Genomic DNA, 15,788 nt, shown 5'->3' on the forward strand with positions numbered 1-15,788 from the left:
CACCAGCTGCTTCACCCATGGAAGGCCCTGAGAACAGGGGCATGAGGGAGAAGATCCTTAAAATAAACTCTTGGGCATCCCCCTCACCAGCTGACTGGCTTTCCGGAGCCTTGCGGGTGAGTTTCCAGTTTGTGGTGCCAACAGCAGCAGGACAGGGCATGGAGGGAGAGGGTGAAAGGGACAGTTCCCAGCTTTGGATGCTGGGGCTTTGGGAAGCAGAAGCCAAACATTCTTTATCCCTTACACCCCCGGGGGGTTGGGGGGGAACATTTGAAAAAAAATCCTTTTTCTTGGAAGCAGTGAAATCCTCCCTCCCGGTCTTTCCCATCACATCAGCCCGTGGGTCCAGAAACTGCCCTGCAGCCAACCGGAAAGTCCTTCCTCCACTGGGAGAGCGGGGCCAGGCGCCAGGGCGGCAGTGGAGGACCTGGCCTTTCCACGATGCCCTCTGGCCCAGACCTGGGCCCCGCCCGCCAAGACTAATAATGGATGCCAGTGCTATCACCGCAGAAGGCCTGATGGCAGGTGCCTGGGCCAGGGGCAGGTGCCCTGGGAGGGCATGTACAGCAACTGTAAATAACCTTCTTCCCCGCCCAGGAGTCCAGACTGGACTCCAGTCTCCATGGAGACAAAGGCTTTCTGGAGCCACAGAACCTCCTTAGCAGGACAGCAGTGAGAGACCCAAGAGCTGGCCCTCCGGTCCAGACTGCCTTCATTCAAGCAACTCTAGGGGATCATTTTGCCGGGGGCTCCTAGCAAACCTCTTATTTATCTTATTTATTTATTTATGGTTATTTATTTATTTATTTATGGGATTCTCGCTCTCTCAGTTGCCGTTAGCAGTATTCAAGTATTTATTTATATGGAGAGGGGTGTGTGTGTGTGTGTCTGTGTGTTCGGGGAGGAGGGGGAACTTCTACAGTATTTTTGTGCATCTCTCTTTTTTTTCCCCTATGTCTCCATGGATGGGTTTTGAGAGGCTGGATGTGGATGGGAATGTTGGCCTTTTCCCTGAAGGGGAGACTCACAGAGCTCTAAGCTTGGAACACCCTGGAGGTGGCCCGGAAGCACTGCAGACCAAAGGTTCATGACTAAGTCCACGTCCGGTGAGGTTCAGGCCTGCGCTCCAGCCCCCTGCCCCCACCCCCGCCAGCTACCTAACTGAGGTACCAGAAAGATGAAAACAGTCAAGAGGCTTACGAGCTAAGGTGCTGACCTGACATGGTAGAGTCACAGCTGACATGGGGGTTAGAGTCTAAAGTTAGCATGTAAGGCAAAAGCTACAGAGTCTAAATCACCTGTGAAAGTCCTTTAGGAAGGCACCCAATGTGAGACAGATGTGCACATCTTAATCTCACCCTTGTTCCAGGGCACACAGTTAGTGGGTGAGATCATTTGCTCTTCTGAGCCTACCTAGTTGGTTTCATGTAAGTTACATATGCTTCTGACTCCCCCTTAGCTAATTTCTCCCCATCCCCCGAGAGCTCAAGGCTGCTCTGTGGACACGCCTGCCTTGTGACGAGGTTATCAGCCATCCTGGGAGAGACACACAAACCCAAAGCAAAAGCCTTTTTCTGTGATCTCAGAAGAGAGCACACAACTATTTCTGAAATTAGAAAACAAAACAAACAAGATGAAAGGAGCAGCCGGAAGTTCCCCCCAAGAAGGTCATTTTGGAACCTGTCCTGGGAACCAGGACCCAGAGGTCTTGACCAGCCCTGCCTCTCTGACCAGCTAGCAGTGTCTTCCGGCTGCTGGCTGGAGGGGGCTCCTGCCCTTTCCAAAGTCGCTCTTCACTGCCTTGACATGGCCAGCTCGCCTGGTCCAGCTTTGGGTTTGGTGAGACTTTTGCAACATCCCTGATTGTTTCCCTGGCAATGTGACTTTACTCTGCCCTAACCCAAGCAAGGGGGTACCCCTAGCCTGGGAAAGTTTGCAAGAGCTTAAATGCTTCCTGGGAGAAAAATCTGTCCCCTCCCTGTCACTTGGTGTGTTTCTCGAATTTCCTTTACATTTCCTTTTTTTCCATCCAAAAATAAAACTGTTTGGGGACCACTGGTAAACCTTGTTTAACCAGAGCTCCCAATCCCTGGCACTGCTGTTCCTCTGCCTACTTCACCTTCATTACACTTCTGCTTCCAGGGAATAAGACAGATTGCCTCAAGCCTGCTCATGGTGAGGACTTATTTTTAAAAGCAGTATGGAAAAAGGGAGGGAGATGTGGTTTGAGGTCAAGCAACATTCAGCCCTTCGACCTTCCTGCTATGGCTATTCCCTGGATGAGTGGAGCTAGGCAAATTGCTTCCTTTCTCTGGGCCAAAGTTTCCACCTTTGAGTAGTGGAGGAATTTTTGAGATACAACCCTAAACGTTGACCTGAGGCCTGGGCAATTCTTCAAAGACAGCGTGAGTTCACTGAGACTTAGAGAAAAAAGGAAAACATCCTCAAACATTTTTAGGAGGTTCTCAATCATGAGAATAAAACCTAAAAGCAATATGTGAACTTCCTCCAGTTGATTCAGAAAAGCTAATTCAAATCCCCCACCCAGGGACATCCAGGTTGGACTGCATTCCTACCTCCGCGTCATCCCTTCTTTGATGGAAAGTCAATCTTTCAGAAGCAAAAGATTAAAAATAAAACGGAAATTATGATGTTTGAAAGACACGAGGGTCTCAGTCTCAGCGAACCCCCATCTCTTCATTTACTTAGACCCGTCTTCCTTTCCAAAAGGCATTGCTTGAAGAGGCCAACATTTGGGGTGCTTCCAAAGGTTTGAAAGCACATTTTTTCTTCTCGAGTTCCACTTCCATCTTTTCTTCTGCTGTATTCCTTTCCACGAATATTCAAAATAGTCTCAGGTGCATGTGTCTTGCTTTGTTTTCTTCTCCAGCTGAATAGAAAATTTTGTCTGATTAAAGAGAAAGAAAAAAAAAAAAAAAAAAAGGCTCCTCAAACCACACCTCCTCTCCCACTGGCCAGCAGTGTCCAGCTGAGGAGCTTAGGGTAGACGCAGTGTCATGGAGCAACGCTTTGTTGTGACCTCTTCCTTCTCACTTCCGCACCCATGAGCCAGTGATACTGATGGAGTTGTTGTCTCCCCTCTGTCTGTGGCTGTTGTTTTGGGTTATTTTTGGGTTTTAGGGGTTTTTTTTGTTTTGTTTGTTGGTGGTAGTTGTTTTGCATTGTAAATACCATGACGGGGATCCCTCATCAGAACGTGGCTTATTTAATAATTTATTTCCTATTTATTGAGTGGTATTGGGAGAGGTGAAGGACCACCTCTTCTCCCGAATTGCTATTGGAAATTAGTCCGTCTCTCAGCTCCGGGTGCAGCTGTCTGCAGTGGGGACGTTATCGCCCAGGTAATGAGTGCTAGAATCACCCAGCAAATTGGAATTGGTGGAAATGGAGGCTTCATTCATACAGATTAAGCTCAAATGGAACTAAAACACTGGTTATCTCCGGGAAATCCTCATTGAGATGGAAATTAATTGAGGAATGAAATGCTTGCGCACAAACTTAACTTCTATTAAAAAGTCACAACTCCTTGAAAAAGAGAGAACAAAAAATTGTAATTGCTTTTCTGTGGCCAAGAAAAGCTATGCCTCATCTTCTAACGAGCTGAGCCAAAGAGATGGGAACAGCATTCTTTTGTGGTTCTCTTGCCTGTATGTGTCTGTCTGGGTGAAATGGAGTGGTTCTCAGGCCTCAGTCTTATCTGTAAAATGGGGCTTGGCCTAAGTGTTCTTGGCAGGGTGGAGGGGAGGGGGTTCTAACTCTGATGCTGTGAGTTCCAAACTGTCAGATATAGGGTCTCTCGTGTCTTCTGTAGGTTGAAGGGCCAGAAGAAAATAAAGAAGCAGGGCATGGACTCCATTTGCAGGGTGAGGTGGGAGTAGCTGAGTCCTGCAGGCAGACACGGGAGACCTCCAGGTGCTGCCCCCTGGGAACTCTTGCGGCCTGGGTTAAAGCCCTCTGTATGAGCTTGAACTTCTCTCCAAGCCCAGCCATCCAGTGTATTCAAAGGAGAGACCAGGATGGCTTTGCCCGTGCTCTGGATTTTACCACCGTGTGTCGTGTCAGGCCATGTTTTGTACAATTGTTCAAACAAGCCAGTGACACAGGTCATATTTCCACTTTTCAGATGAGAAAACTGAGGCCTGGGAAGGGGGAACTGACATGCCCAGGCTCCCTTGAGCTCTGATCTGCCTGACTCCACGCCCCACCCACGCTCTTCTTGGTAGCTCTTTCTTGCCAGGCCTAGGCTGTGAGGACTTCTCTGTGTGCTGTATCTTTTCTCTCCCAATACCCAGCTGTTTCCTCCAGCAGTCATTGGCCAAGGACCTAGTAAAATCTACCACATCAGCCCTGGGGGCTTGATCCACATCGGGGGCTGGAACTCCCTCCTGGAAAACCCCAACCTGGGGGACCCACCACCAGCCCAGCTCAGCCCGAGCAGCCGGCCTCTGCCCGCGTGCCCACATCAGAGGGGGAGAAGCTCCTGTGTTCTCCAGCATCCTGGGACCCTGTCCTCTACCCAGTGACACAGTGGCCATGGCTCGTTTGATATCTGGTGTCCACAGCTAAGCATAACCTACCTGAGGTTTCCGATTTTTTTCAGCCTGTACGAAACATGTCTCTGTTCTAATAAAAGGTTCCATGGTATGGTGTTCTCATCCGCGGCCCAGCGTCCTCTGTCTACATAGGGTGCCCGGAAGCAGAGGGAGGGTGGCTGGGAGACGGGGACAGAGAAGAGCCAGGCGGCACCTGCTTTTGTGCTACACATCATCACAGTGCCCGTCTCGCTCCTTTCCTCAAAACAAGCCTGTATTTTGGGTTCATATACACATTCATAGCAGCCACCTTTCCCTAAGCCTTTTTACCTTAGTCTTCAGCACAACCTATATTAGGTATAGGTATTAAGATCTCTTTTCTACCAAGAAGGAGACTGAGGCCCAGAAAAGCAAAGTCACCAGCCCAAGGTCACAGAATCGACGATAGGATCCCAGTGGGCTGACTCCAGACCGCAGGCTGTTCACTGCTCTGCCCTACAACACATCTGCTTATGCAGTAAGTGACCACTTTCCTTTGGTACAATGGTTTTTCTCCGAGGCCTTCACGGACAGGAGGAAGTTCAGCACAGGGCACGGAGTCCAGAGACCTGGATTCTAGTCTGGACCCCGTCATTATTAGCGGTGTGCCACGGAGCAAGGGCCACACCCCATCGGTGGCTCTAAAAAAAACAAATTGAGTGCATGCAACGCGCTCAGTGAATGTTAGTGAGCATGATGACTATTTCCTAAACTGAGCTATGGGAGGGGCGTCCGGAAAGACAGCCTAAAGTAACCAGCTCGGAACAGTGGGGGGCCCCCCGAGACCCCGTGGAGGCCTCCGGAAATGTTCTCAGTGTCGGGTGTGAAAGTTTCTTTCCGTGGAGAACAGGGGTTGAAAACACCCGTAGGGACAGCCAGGTGAGGAAGTGTACGGGGTTGGGACTCAACCGGGGAGCCCAATATACCACTGCCAGGGAGAGCTCTCAAATTCGTGTTGCCACATCTCCCAAGTTCTCAAGAGACCCTGAATTTTTAGATCGAATTTCCTGATGTTTAAAATGTTCATAACTCATTCTTTTCTCAAACACTATGTGGGTCCAAAAAATTACGCGCACACACACACACACACTATATATATATATATATATATATATATATATATCATCCCAGGGGCCAGAGAGGAGGACGTGCCTCCGCCCCACGCTCACCTGTACCCCCAGGGCTACTGGGAGGTTGTTTCAGCCTCTTGTTTACATGCGAGTGTGTTATTAATTAGCTACGGGAGAAAGATCGAACAGAACAGGTTACCACCATCCCTCTGGAAATCTTCCTTGGGAGTCATGTGGATGGGATCACCTCCCTGGGGTAGATCCAAAGCTATCTATCACCACTCCCTCCCTGCCCCGTGCCCCCTGCCCCACCTCATGCACACTGATTCCTTCCTTCCCAAATTGGCTTGGTTAAGGCAACCACCAGTGTCCTCTTTTGAGGCTTCATCAATAAATAATAATATAATAATAATAATTACCTTTTATGGGTCAATCATGTGCCAAGCCCTTTGCATGCATTAACTTATTTCATTTTCCTAAACCCCATTTGGCCCCATTTGACAGAGCAGAAAATTAAGGCTCAGGGAAGTCCATGTAGCTAGTGGGTATTTGAACTGAGGTCTGTGGGCTGCAGGGCCATTTCTGCTGCACCTCTCTACTCCCGAAGGTGTGAGCCCCATCTGCTCAGAGCTAGCCCTCCCTAAGGGCCTCTGACGACTTTTTCTGGAAAACGTGTCTGCCAGGAGGTGGTCCCTGTGATGCCAGCCACCTCCTAGTGACTCGTGGAGGAGGTCTTCGCCCCTCTCTCCGTGTTCTGGCTCCCAGTTACGGGGCTCTTGTGTTTTTTTCTTCCTGCGATTGGCCTGAACAGGTGACCCAGCCCTCCCAGTCTCCAGGGGAGACAGCCCTGCTTCCAGAAGTGCCTCTCTTTCCGGCCAGGTTGGCGGCTGCCCAGGGATGGAGCGGAGGCAGCGTAAACCCTAAACTTCTCCAGCCGCAGGGGCACACGCAGCCCCTCCACCGGGTGAAGACAAGCAGACAAGCAGGGGGTGGGGGCAACATCAGAAAATAAAAGTCCCCAAGAGGCAGGGGCCCCTAGTTGGCTTCATGAGGAGAGCAAACCGAGCCCTCTCTGGGCCCTAGTTACTCCACCTGATAAAAGAGGTTGGCTTAGACCGGTGTTTCTCAACCCTGGCTCTACATTAGAAACACCTGTGACCTTTATAGAACCAGCCACGCCCAAGTCCCACCCCCCCCACCACAAATAAGAATCGCCGAGAGTGGTTGCCAGTCAGCCATCTTTTTAAAGGCTTCCCAGGTCATTCTAATATGAAGCCAGGACTGAGAACCACTGAGTTAGGTGGCACCTAAGATGTCATCTGCCGTCCAGATTTGATGATATCCTGTGGTGTGGTACAAGCTGCCATCGTGGCACTGAGAACACAAGGAACAACGGCCACTCTTGTAGACGACCTACTCTGTGCCAGGCACGATTCCAAGCGCTTCATGGATATTGACACAAATTACTTATGTGATTTCAACCTCACATCCTTATGAGGTAGGTGTTATTTTATGCCAATTTTACAGATGCAGAAACTAAGGCACAGACAGGAGCCTCGGGTCACACAGCTAGTAGGTGGCACAGCTGGATGCTAGAATGAGGGTGAGTCCAAAGGGACACCTAAAACAGCCTTGGAGGTTCAAGGAAGGCATTGCAGAGAAACTGACATCTAGGCTAATGCCTGGGCAATGAGTGGAGTTGGCCAGGCCAGAAAAGGGGGCCCAAGAAAGAGGAGGGAGGGGCGGGGATCGCAGGCAGGGGCGACTGCATGTGTGCGGGACCAGAGGAATGACTTCACCTGCCTAGAGTGGGGCTCTGCCCCCTGCCTATCCTGTGCATTCCTTCCATGGCGCTTATTACTATCTGTAATTAGTGTGTTTACTTGTTTATGTGTTCGCTGCCCATCTCCAAGAGGACAGAAGCCTTGCCTGCCCCGTTCATCCCCGCTCCCGGTGTGCCCGGCAGGAAGTGCCGGCCCTGGCCCTGGCCGGTTGCCAAGTAGTTGAATCTGTTTGGAGTTGTCAGTTCTGTGCCCTGCCCTTCCAATTCCCATGCATTTCTAAACGGGTGAATGTTTACTTTATGTGGGGTGTGGGATGGGGAGTGTGGCTAGGAGGACAAAGCAGTGACATGGCCCACAGGATCTCTGGTGCACACACCGTCCCCACTAGGGGCTACGTCCCTCCCCAGGAGTGAGAGGAGGCAGCATGGGGTGTGAGGCGGACGGATGAGGGCATCTACTGCTCACCCAGCACCGTGTGAGGCTCTGGGGGATATGGGAAAACGGCATGATTTTTTAAAGGCAGTTTCTGAGAGTGAGGGCTTGGGAGTCTGAAAGACCCGGGTTTGAGCTTGACTCTGCCACTTCCTAGCTGAGTGTCTCTGTATAAGTGGCTTAACCTCTCTGAGCCTCAGGTGCCTCGTGTTTCCAATGGGGATAATGAAAGTATCGATCTCATAAGGGTGCCCTGGAGATGGATAGAGGTGATGCGTGTAAGCACTTAGCCCAGGGCCTGATGGAGGTAGTGTCCTTGTTACTGATCCTAAAAAAGTTGGGGGTTAGGGGTAGGCTGGCTGAGTTGCCTAGGTACCCTCCTGATAAGTTTCTGGGATGGTGCCGGGTCACCTTGGCAAAAGCTCAAACAGCCTCTCTTCTCACCTTTCATCACCTCGAACACCGAGTTCTCAAGAGAGGCGCTCCCAGCTGCCGCCCTCCATAAATATCTCCTCCACTTAGAAGAATCCAGAGTCTCCTCAGAGCTTGGCGATCTCCCCACATGTATCCCCACCCTGACATTTCATCAACATTTTCTACCAGAGTAGTTCTCACATCCCTCCACCAGTGGAAGGACACGGGGCATCATTCAGGCATTTGTACCCAGAGCAACAGGGGTTTCCACTCCCTCTGAGTCCTGGCTCTGAACCTTCTATAACTATGGCCAACCTGTGGCCAGGTGACTCATGGCAGGTTTTCTTTTCTCCCTGGAATCTCTCTCACCTCAAATCCTATCTCTAGGTTAAGTAATCTTAACCTAAGGGAATCCATGACCTCCCGTGCTTGGGCTTCAGAGAGTCCATGAATCATCCGACTTCCCATGCCAAGTTTATGTATGAAACTATCAGCATTTTGGTGCAGAGAAGTACATATTTCCCACCAGTTTTCTAAAAGAACCCAACTTGAAGCCTTTAGGACTCTTCTGCAAAATCTGTCTTTACTCTCTCAAGATGCGGCGGAGTTTCTAGTTGCCTCCTGATAGCCATCGCCATTCAATCCACAGTAATAACCCCCACCCCAATTTTTAACTGGGCTCAGGGCCACCCAGAATAAAGACTGCATTTCCCATCCTCCCTTGCAGCTAGGGTGGCCATGTGGCTAATTTTGGCCAGTGAGAAAAGGCAGAATTTTTACATGGTTGCTTCCAGAAGTTTCTATAAAAGAGATTTGTTGTGTGCTTTTTGTTTCTTCCCCATCCCTTCCTTCTTCTCGCTGGCTGGAATGAGGACATGATGGCTGGAGCCAAGGTGGCTCCTTGGTCCATGAGATGGCTTCGGGAATGGAGCCCATACAGATGGGGCAGTAGGATGGAAAGGTGTCAGTCCCCAAGGACCGCGTGGAGCACAGCATCGTGCCAGCTCAGACAGAATGTCTCTGGACTTTAATATTAGGAAGAACGAAACCTCTCTGTTCTTCTAGCCACTGTTATTTTGACTCTCTGTTGTTCTCAGCTGAAGCTAATCCTACCTCGTATTCGGGGTGAATCTAAGCCAGCCCTGAGAAGGAGACATCATGTTTATATCTCCCCTTGTCCATCTCTGTACATCCGCCCAGAGACGCCAACCTTCCTCCCCCTCCCAGCACAGACCGTGAGAACGCTCTCAGGCTGAGCCCTCCTAAGAGCTGTCATCCCCAGACGTAAAAAAAAAAAAAAAAGTTTCCAAAGCAGTTGCCTAGTGTCACGGTCACCAACTGGTCAAACCACCTCCTGCTCTGACCTGAGAGATATCTGGGAAAGGGGACCTCAAGATTATAGACTTTCCAGCTCTCCCCAGAGATCTCAGAGTGACCCCCTGCTAAGTGCTTTGTAACGGCATTCTGCATAAATGTCCCAAACTGGGAGGAATAGATACCTCTTTCCCAGGCAGGTCTCTCCATAGAGAAGGAGAGAGAACGATTTACCCCTCAGCACGACGCTATAGCAGCGAGAAGTTCTCTTGAAGGAACACCAACAGCCACAAAAGGACAGAACTCGGAAAACTATTCATCAGAATAGCCTGGGTTATGCTGTACTAACAAATAAACCCCAAACGTCAGAGTCTTACGAGAACAGAGCTTTATTTCCCATCCAGCAGGGGAACGCCTCTCATTGATGATGTTGGTGACCAGAGTGCAGAAGGAAAGGGGAAGCACCCAAGGGTCCTGCCCTCATGGAGCTGAGGTCTCCCTGGGGCTATTATATTAAATGCTTGGGACTGGCATTGACAGACATCACTTCTGCTCACAATTCATTGGCCACAACTAGTTACATGGCTTTTCTCAACCACAATGGCGTCTGGAAGTGCATCGCTACCTACCAAGTGCCCAGAATTGTACTGAATCCCAGTGATGTGCCAGGTACTGTTTTAGGTGCCAAGGACAGAGCCCTAAATGACAAAAGTCCCCACCCTCAGCCCTCGTGAAGCTCTCATTCTGATGGATTACAAAAAAAAAAGAAAAAACCCCAAATAATAGAGTGGTAAAATGTAACTGTCAGGGCTTCCCTGGTGGCGCAGTGGTTGAGAATCTGCCTGCCAATGCAGGGGACACGGGTTCGAGCCCTGGTCTGGGATGATCCCACATGCCACGGAGCAACTAGGCCCGTGAGCCACAACTACTGAGCCTGCGCGTCTGGAGCCTGTGCTCTGCAACAAGAGAGGCCGCGATAGTGAGAGGCCTGCGCACCGCGATGAAGAATTGCCCCCGCTCGCCGCAACTAGAGAAAGCCCTCGCACAGAAACGAAGACCCAACACAGCCAAAAATAAATAAATAAATAAATAAAGCCAGAAAACGTCTTAAAAAAAAAAAAAAGCGAATTCTTATTAAAAAAAAAAAAAAATGTAACTGTCAGTTAATGGCCAGGGCTATGAAGAAAAAGAAACCAGCTGATGTGAGAGAACATGATAGGAGAAGGTTTGTCCAAGTAAGCGACATTTAAGTAGAGACACAAAGTGAGAAACCAGAGATGCAGAGATTTGGAGAGGAGTGTCACAGGTGACTGGAAGGTCCTCGGACTGGAATAAGTGTGGCTCTTCCGTCCCAAGGGCAGAAAGAAAGCCACTGGGACTTCAGCTCAGGGGGCAAGGGGTGGATGGTAGCAGGAAATCAGATCAGAAACGTAACTAAGAGCCTTTACTTCCTTCGTAAGACTTTTCAGCATCTAAAGGTATTTAAATTGTTGATCGGATTATTTGTTTATTGATAGATGTGAGAGCAGAGACTTTCACCTCATTCACTGATTTCTCTAGCCCCTAGGGTGGTGCTTGGCACATAGGAACTTAACAAATACGAAGTGAATGAATAAAAGAGTGAATGAACGAATGGGTCTCTTCACTCCCCGCATCTGCTTGTCCTCACGTGTTCATTGCAGGGCACCACCATCCACCTGGTCGCCCAGGTCTAAAAACTCCTAACCCTCGCCTCCCATCCAATCACGTGGTCAAACTGCTTCTGCTTCTTTACTATATCAAGGGCTATATCCACCTCTTCTTAGCCAACAGGCCAGGCCTCTCCTAGCCCAGGCCACCGTCTTCCCCGGATCCTACAGCAAAATCTTTGCTGCTCTCCCTGGAGTCTTGCCCTGTAATACACTCTCCATGAGCAGCTCGTGATTTTCCTGGAATCTCACATCTCATCACATCACCCTCCCTCTCCAGACAGGTCAGTGGATCTTCAAAGTGCTCAGGACAAAGTCTAACTCCTTAGTGGGGTCCACGAGGCCCTACGTCATCTGGCCCATACCCACCTCCTCGACCATGTCCCCCTCACAATCTGTGCCGACAATTACCCTGTGAGATAGGTACTGCTATCATCCCCATTTTACAGCTGGCGAGACAGAGATTCAGGGAGGCTAAGACACTTGCCCAGAGCAGCACAGCTAACAGGATTCAATCAGGGTGTGTTCACATTCTTACCCACCATGTTTTACTGTCTTTTATAAGTGGTCAATGCTGGCACTCTCACTCCTTAAAAATCTGGTTCCCTGGCTCAGAAGAACTATTTGAGTTATGAAAGGGGTCTCAGAAGTCCTGATAAAAGGAATAAGTAATGGGGAATAAGTAAAGGGGTCCCTGAGAGCCATTAGCCAGGGCTGTCCGTGTTTGAAGACGGGTGGAGAGAGCTGACCCCTGACTCCCTTCTGGAGCCACAGGCAGCTAAGATCCAACCCCCTCTGCGGAGTCCACCGAGCCCCCGCCCCCACCCCGGCTCTGAGCAGCTTTCACGTCAGTGACACGTAAGATCCTCTGGTTGACACCATGATGCCTCATCCCAGGCAGCCTCCAGGCTCCCAAATGTGAGTGTGTCCCGGTGTCGTTTGTTCTACTGAGAAGGTCTGGACGGACTGGTAGAAAGTTCTAGGGAGGAAGGCCCAGTGAGAAGATGAAGGGAGAGGTGGGCCGTGACCTGCAGCTCAGGTGCGGTCTGTTGGGCCCGGCTGGGTTTGGAGAGCTGGTGCTCTGGCCGGGTGTGCAGCGGGGGCCAGGCGGCCCAGCTTACTGGGCAGCTGAAGGTATAGGCTTAGGAGCCAGTCAGCACAGACTTGACTCTGTGCCTTAGACTTTTCCACACAGAACAGGAGTAACAGTATCCCACTGCCTCTTAGGGTTTTTATGAGGATGAAGAGAGAAGACAGACAGGGCCTTTAGCAGAGCTCGGTCTTGACATAACCGGTCTTGAATAATGGTGGGTTCATTACTGTTTCGTTGTTTTGATTGTTGTTATTCACAGAATCACCGAGTGGTTAGGAGCACAGACTCCGGAGCCAGTGTGCCTGGATTTGAATATCAGCTCTGCCACTTAGTAGCTGTGTGCCTTGAAAGAGTTATTTAACCTCTCTGTGACTCAATATCATCATCTATGAATGGAGATAATGATACCGATTTTAGAGCAATTTGGCTGAGGATTAAGTTGATACATAAAGCACAACTGGTACAAAATGTTAAATGCTTGCTATTTTAATTGTGATTAGGATTATTATAATTACTTTTAGAGGTGGTCAGAGGAAGCAGTCTGGAGAGAACTTTGGAGACAATGGCAGGAGGAAGCTAGAGCTTAATAAGCACCACCTGCATGGGATTAGGAGGGTATCGACTTGTTAAGGGAGGGGCCATGCGGGTTGTTTTTTATTTTATTTGTTAATCACGTGTTTGTATGGGTGTGCAGCAGAAGAAGGGACACTGGGCTTGAAGTTCACATACACCTGGGTTCGGAGCCCACAAGCTGGTGGCCTTGGGCAAGTTACATCATGCCTTGAGCCTCAGTTTCCTCATCAGTAAAACTGTGGTGATGATAGTACAAACTGCAGGGCAGAGGGCTGTTGTAAAGATTGAGTGAAAACATGCTTGGAGAGCATTCAGCTTGGTGCCTGGCACCTTCTAGGCACTCCAGAGATTTCAGTTAATATCCCAGTGCTGTCACTGTGCGTGGACTCTATCACACGTAGCAAGGCAGTTCAGACGCAGCGAGAATAAGACATGATCTGCTCAGCCAAGATCTCCTGAGCTCCCGTCACGTACCAGGTGCCCTTCTGGGCACAGGGGCTGCTGCTGTGAACGAGACACCCAAGGGCCCTGCTCTCATGGAGCTGAAGGTGCTGGGAATCCCATTACTGTCGCCCACAGGGGAGCTGAGAAAAGGAAGGAGAAAAGGCGTGATCATCCTTGCCTCCTGTTTGCTGGGGAATGAGCTGGCTCTGGGGGTGACCGAGAGAGGGAACTCTGAGCCGGGTCTTCCTGGACCTGGAGCCTGAGTGAATCGGGGAGGCCGCCAGGATCCGCCTCCACACCCAGAACAAGAGTCCAAACCCCTGGAGTTGTAGGTCAAACTTTAGGCAAAAATGACATCCAGAAAGCCATGCCTTGGAGGGCTTCATAGAGCCCCCCCTGCAGCTCCCACAGACCCCACCCCCATCGTGGCTGGAGCTGCAGGTGAAGGGGGAAAGGCTGGGGAGAGAGAGAACCTGGGTTTCTCACGGCAGTGGAAAGAAAAGGCACAGAATCAGCCTGGGTCTTTGTCTTGGCACTACCTGTGTGAATTTAGGCTGCTGTTCCTCGTCCCAGGGCCCCCGTTTCCAGAATGCAGGGTGATGTCACCCTCCCCCTGGGCTGTCTGTCTGGGGATTAATTGTGGCCCTTCCTGTGTGAAAGCTCCAAGAGGATGGCACCCTTGGAGCCCTTGTTCCAGGACCTGGGGTGTAGCATCGCCCCCTCCCCAGCCCCACCCAGAAACATAGCAAGCGCCCAGGCGGAAAAGGACGACAGGCACGCGGGAGGATCGCCAGACAAGGCCTGGGCAATATTGTCCCATTCTGGTTACCGGGGGCTCCCACATCCCACTGGCTCGAGTTCCAATCCTCAGCCAGCTGTGTGGCCCGGGGCAGGTGGCTTCACCTCTCTGAACTACAGGGATTCATTGAGGCGATGAATGAAAGTGCTGGGCACAGGGCCTAGTACACAGCCAGTGCTCAATCAATGTGAGCAGTGACTATGATTACAAGAGGCAGTACAGCAGAGGGATCAGGAGCCAAACTTCTGAGGTTCAAATCCCAGCTCTGCTACTTAACTGGGCATATAGACAGGAGCAAGACACATCCTCTCGCTGTGCCTCAGTTTCCTCATCTGTTAAATGGGGATAATAAAAGTCCCTTCCTCATGGAGTTGTAGGGAGGATTAGCTGAGTTAATACACATAAATTTAAAGTGCTTAGAACAGAACCTGGCACATGGAAAGTGCCAGATAAATGCTAATGATTGCTGTTGCTATTTCTAGCTGCACAGCAGTTCTTCCCTCCTGCGGGCCTGAATGCCGCAATCATCCCTGAAATGAGAAGGGAGGTGAGGTCACTGAGCGTGTGTTCCCCACCCCCTCCCTGGGCTTTGTGGAAGGGAAGCCTGGGAGGAAGGAGAAGCAGCATCTTCTAGAACACACCCACCCGCAGACTTGCCCTTAGGAAGACGAACACTGCCCCACCCACGCGGGAAACAAACACACAACACTACACCCACTCCAGTCCGCACACAAACTCACTCCCTCGGGAGGAGCCACCCACCCCCACCCCTGCTCGGAAACCTCTCCAGCCCCTGCCCAGGTCGCAGGCAGGGCCAGCTTTCTTCTGTGTCATGCAGCGATTCTCCCCATTCCTGGCTCCACACCCAGCCAGCCTCGCCCCACTGTAATTACAGAGAGAGCTGAGGCCTCGGTGCCCAACGTGACGTCAGCCTGAAGCTTCCAGCACGATGATCTCACCCCAGTCACTTGGGATGGGGGCGCCTCCATCTTCCCCTCTCGGCCCCAGGAGAAGGCAGCGGGGTCTGGGTCTGTCAGCTCAGCCCAGACTTGCAGGTTCCCACCCGGGCCCTGCCGCCCCCCAGCGGTGCGCACAGGCCACGCTCTGCGCCTGTTTCCTCACCTGCAGGATGGGCATGGTGACAATGCCACACTGCTGTTGTGAGGGTTCAGGGCGATAACAGCAGCAACTGCTCACCGCCGTGGCAGGTATGCGGGGAACAGTAAACGATGGTGGTGTTGTCACCTTCCATACTATTATTTTTAGCAAACTGCCTCATGTGCGCCCTGCTTAATACCAAACCGATATCTCAACCCATGACTCACTGAATTCCTTAAAACACCCCCCAAACCACCCCAGCCCACGAGGAAGGCAGGGTCCCGACCCTAAGCCCATAGAGGGAGCATAGCACGCCCCAAACTGCACACCTGCTGGGGACAGATGAAAGATGAACCCAAGCTCGAGGGGCCTTTAGGTTAAAGGACAATTTACAGACTCATTCTCTGAGCTACCTGGGAGGGGCAGGGAAGTCTAGAAAACAGGTCCTCTCCGGGCTTGGAATTCCAGACCAGACACTCTGCCTGAA

This window comes from Balaenoptera physalus (genome assembly GCF_965194825.1).
Source record: "Balaenoptera physalus genome assembly, chromosome: 12".
Classification (NCBI taxonomy): domain Eukaryota; kingdom Metazoa; phylum Chordata; class Mammalia; order Artiodactyla; family Balaenopteridae; genus Balaenoptera; species Balaenoptera physalus.